General features: G+C 47.7%; 1 long non-coding RNA gene across 1 annotated transcript in view; it reads right to left on the bottom strand.

Moving 5' to 3' along the window:
• The window catches only part of LOC123513204, a 13,441-nt gene extending 11,573 nt beyond the window's left edge, over positions 1 to 1,868 (bottom strand). The window contains exon 1 of the long non-coding RNA XR_006677288.1: positions 995 to 1,868. This is a non-coding gene — a long non-coding RNA (uncharacterized LOC123513204). The remainder of the gene's footprint in view (positions 1 to 994) is intronic.
• Positions 1,869 to 5,000: the final 3,132 nt, after the last annotated feature.

Raw genomic sequence — 5,000 nt, 5'->3', positions numbered from 1 at the left:
ACCACCGTCACCACCGCGCCTCGAGCGCCACCCACAGGCACGTATTAAAGCTGACGGGCGCATCACAACCCTGGCTCTTTAGAATGCTACCAGCGAGTGTCCGTTGAATATAAGGTAGTTTTGATAGTGTTACGTGACAAGCCAGTAGTATTTTGTCGCTTATAACATGAAGTAACATATGGAAAGGTCTTTTGTCACTTTGCATTGCACCACGACCACCACCACCACCACGACTCCCACGGCTAGTTGAGCTTTAAGGGAGGGAGTGAGGCTGGTGTGCCGCGCGTGGAAGTTGATGATATGCCGGCAACACGAGCAAGTGAGTCGGTAAGGGACAACTTTGGACTCTAATAATAATTCAAAAAAGACTTCCGTTCGTGTATCGCGTGGATGACGCAGGGAGGGCGGTGACGTGACGCAATCTGATGTTTCTTTACGTCACACGCGCAGATGACGCATCCACGACCTTGTCTCACGCCTTCCACCACAAACTGCCTCTGCCTACGCACTGCTTCTCCCCTGCCCGTCAGCACTGCCTTTCCACACCGCCCTGCCGGCCTTCACCCTCGCCACCTGTCATGGCGGGATGGTGGACCTCGCCCCGGTTACAGCAAACTGAAACGCGCACGAAGTTTTAAAGGAACACTGACGGAAGGAATCACTATGCGTTTCTTCCCGCATAGAAGTGAACGCCTCCCAGAACACCATATGTGTACCAGCCCACGCCAACACGCACACGCAACACAGAATACACAACACTTAAAGTCGGAGGAGGTGGAAGGTTGCACTAAATGACAGCAGCAGACAACAGACAGGACGGAGAAAAAGGGCGAGGAAATGTGAGTCAGCAACAATTGGAAGAGAGAAAAGGGTAGGAAGGAGAGAGAGAATGTCAGCGGAAATAAAATATAGATAAAGTAGAAGTTGAACTGAAGAAACAGAACGAAAGAGAGACAGACCACTGGACAAGGAACAAAGAGACTGATACACTTACCTCCCTTGGCGAGTGTTGGGGAAAAACGGCCTGAGTTTTCCGTGTTGCTGTGTAGAGTTGGGTGAGTCTGGTGTGTGGTGGTGAGGCTAGGGACTCAAGCCTCCGCGTTCTGGTCTGTTTCTCACAACTTAAGAGAATCAAGGATATTTCCCGAACTGATGCTCCGCTGAGTCACTTGGTACAGGATGAGGAAGAGAAGAAGCGAAGGAGAGGAGAGGGAGGCGTGAAGAGTTGATCTGCAGAGAAGAAAATGTTGAAGATGGGATTAGGAGAAAGGAACAAGAATGAGAGTTGGAGGCGGAGGAGCAGGAGGCAGTGACCGAGTCGGGTTAATCTGACTGTATGAGGCAAGTGTGCTAGCAGTGGAAGGTGAAGTTGTAGAGTTGGAGTAGTGGAGTAGTGGGTGTTTGGGAGCTCCGGAGACGTGTGAAGGAGTAAGTACCTGCTCCTCCCAACACCTGCCAGACCACGACTCAGGATGGCGGCGGCCGGGCTTCTGAACAGTCTCGAAAACTCCCAGAGAGGAAGCCTTGGTGTTCTTGAGAGGCGGAAGTCAAGTGCAGCAGCAGCGGTCGGTGAAGGAGTAGGAGTAGGAGTGGTGGTGTAGAAGGAAGGAGAAGAACCGCCAGGCAGGAGCAGCGGTGAGATGAGGGAAGGTCTTGTACTGTGAAGCTGAAGTCTGACTCTGCTCTCCTGAAAATGTTGAAGTTGGTTGTGGAGGATGCAAGACGGGGACGACGGCGGCAGGGAAGGGGAACGTGTGGCCAGTGAGGGGTTGGAACAGGGTCTGTGGTGTGGGCCCTTGTCTCCCTCTCCCTCCCCTCAGCATCCCAGCATCTCCCCTCACGCAGACGCAATATCATCGTCACCTCCCTCCCTCCAGCTTCCCCCCCGCTCTCTCTCTCTCTCTCTCTCTCTCTCTCTCTCTCTCTCTCTCTCTCTCTCTCTCTCTCTCTCTCTCTCTCACCATCCCTACGCTACCCACTCCCTTCCCCCTCTCTCTCTCTCTCTCTCTCTCTCTCTCTCTCTCCCAGCTTCTCCCCTCCGTCCCCTTTAACAGCCTCACCCCTCAATATACCTCCCCACTTCATCCTCCCCATCCTCTCCTTCCTCTCCTCTCCACTCCTCGATTACCCCCTTCGCTACCGCTCGCCTCCCTCGCTCCCTCTCTCTCCGGCTCTCTCTCTCTCTCTCTCTCTCTCTCTCTCTCTCTCTCTCTCTCTCTCTCTCTCTCTCTCTCTCTCTCTCTCTCTCTCTCTCTCTCTCTCTCTCTCTCTCCGTTTCCATGACAACCTCCCTTCTCCAGACTCCAAGCAATTTCGATTGTTGATTTACAGTGATGGTGTGTAGTGTTCCAAGGGAGGGACTCTCTCTCTCTCTCTCTCTCTCTCTCTCTCTCTCTCTCTCTCTCTCTCTCTCTCTCTCTCTCTCTCTCTCTCTCTCTCTCTCATTTGTCAGCGTCTCACAAAGTCTTATTCATCTCGTGATATTTTCTCCTGGCGCTATATTCTTTCCTTTCACCTCATCCCAGTGAGAGAGAGAGAGAGAGAGAGAGAGAGAGAGAGAGAGTAGCTAGGTGCTGAGTGGCCAAGTTTGAGGCTCGCAGCACTTGACTCTCACCCCGAGCACCCAAATTTAAGTCTCTCTCTCTCTCTCTCTCTCTCTCTCTCTCTCTCTCTCTCTCTCTCTCTCTCTCTCTCTCTCTCTCTCTCTCTCTCTCTGTTGATTCAGCACCCAGTGATTCTTACGGGACAATGGCAGCGTTTGACAGTGTTATGGTGAAGGCTCCTCCCCTTCTCTTCCTTCCTCCTTCCTCTTCTTTTTTTTTTCTCTCTCTCTCTCTCTCTCTCTCTCTCTCTCTCTCTCTCTCTCTCTCTCTCTCTCTCATCTTTCCAATCTTTTTTTCCCTTGCTACCAGTTTATCATTTATGTTTTGTTTTCTATTCTTTTCTCTCCCTCTTTTATTCTCTCCAGCATCTCCTTCTTTCTCCTTCTTCTTCTTCTCTTCCTTTTTTCATCCACTGCCTTCCGTTAGTCACTATTCTATATTCTCCATCTTTATTGCCGTTCTCTATATCTCCTTTTAATACTGCATACTTTTCATACCTCCACTCTCCCTTCTCTCTCTTTCCCTCTCTATCCCCTCTCTCTCTTTCTCTCTTCCTCTCCCCTTTCTCTCGGACATACGATGAAAAAATAGAGCTGATGCGAAGTGGAGCTGACATGAAGTGGGTCTGATGAGAAGTGGATGCGACGTAAAGGGGGTTTGATACCAAGTGGGTTTGATGTGGTGGGTGGGGATCTCTCTCTCTCTCTCTCTCTCTCTCTCTCTCTCTCTCTCTCTCTCTCTCTCTCGTGGAGTAGGTTTTAATATCATGTCGATCTGATGTAGTGTTTTTTGGAGGATGAGAGAGAGAGAGAGAGAGAGAGAGAGAGAGAGAGAGAGAGAGAGAGGGTGGATGATATGGGTGTAGTATGGTGTGTGTGTGTGTGTGTGTGTGTGTGTGTGTGTGTGTGTGTGTGTGTGTGTGTGAGTGGGATGTCTCGGTGCATTGAGTGCGTGGGGTTGAGAAGACGATGGATAGTGGATATGTATGTAGATCTGAGTGAGTGAATGAAGATGGATGAGCGAGTGGATGGAATTATAAGTGGGTGTGACGTATGTATAGATAGGATGCGATTGAGTGCTATGACGGAAAATGAGCATATGAGTGTTACATGAGCGAGTGAATATGAGAGTCTATGAAGCATGAGAGTGTAAACGGAGCATGGATTAAAGCTATGGTAATTACAGGTGTGATGAGGGAGGGGGAGAGCAATGGGTGAGCGTGTAAGCGTGTGACTGGATGAATGACTTGCTTATGGAGGGAATGATAACCGTAATGGCTGTGAAGGATGAGTGATGGGTGAGTCCGTAATCCATAACGTAATTGGTAACTATGCCGGATGCGGATACACGAACCGGATAATCCCAAAACGAACGAATATTTTACCACAAACTATCACGAAATAAAAACAAAAAATACACTAAAACACAAAGAAAAACATGAATAAACTGAAAAAAAAATGTAAAATAAACCCAACACCACTCGAGACTTTCTACATAACCGTAAAATTTGATCCGGTACAAGAGAGCGAGTATTTTTCCTGGACGCTCTAAAGTATAAGAGAGCGCATTTCGAAACGGATCGGCAGCAGAGAGCGCGAGGAGCTTAACGAGACCTGCAGCCTGTCGAGTGTGAACAGGAGCTAGTGTGTGGGTCGGGGGTGTCGAAGAGAAGTGTCATACAGTTCGAAGCTTCACCGGATCTGAATCGTAAATATGAGTTCTTCGGAGGGTGGGGAGAGGGAGATGATGGCGAGAGAGAGAGAGAGAGAGAGAGAGAGAGAGAGAGATGAAACGAAAAAAATGGAAACGAAAGGGATTTAAATTGTACTACGTCTACAGAGAGAGAGAGAGAGAGAGAGAGAGAGAGAGAGAGAGAGAGAGAGAGAGAGAAAGGAAAAAATGGAAACGAAAGGATTTAAATTGTACTACGTCTACAGAGAGAGAGAGAGAGAGAGAGAGAGAGAGAGAGAGAGAGAGAGAGAGAGAGAGAGATGTAATCAGAGGTTCCCAAGAGACAGCCTGGGTTTTCATGTCTCTATCTTCACCGACAGTCCATCTCTTCCACCAAGTTACTCCCGGGAAACAAAAAGCTCCTGAGTAATGTTTTGTTGTGAGGCTTTCGTTGTGATCGCCTCTGGTAATGATTTGTAAGTGAGACAAGATTACTTTTTTTTTTTTTTTTTACTTTTTTTTCTACTTCTAGCGAGTTTGTTAATATTTCGTTTTTTTTTCTTTTTCTTTTTAGACAAGATTACTTTTTTTTTCTTTTTACTTTTTTTTCTACTTCTAGCGAGTTTGTTAATATTTCGTTTTTTTTCTCTTTTTTTCTTTTTAGCGAGTTTGTTAATATTTCGTTTTTTTATGTTTTTTTTTTCTCAGTTACTTTTAGCGAGTTTA

The sequence above is a fragment of the Portunus trituberculatus genome, chromosome 35 (genome assembly GCF_017591435.1).
Source record: "Portunus trituberculatus isolate SZX2019 chromosome 35, ASM1759143v1, whole genome shotgun sequence".
Lineage (NCBI taxonomy): Eukaryota > Metazoa > Arthropoda > Malacostraca > Decapoda > Portunidae > Portunus > Portunus trituberculatus.
This window is presented reverse-complemented; position numbering and strand designations above follow the sequence as displayed.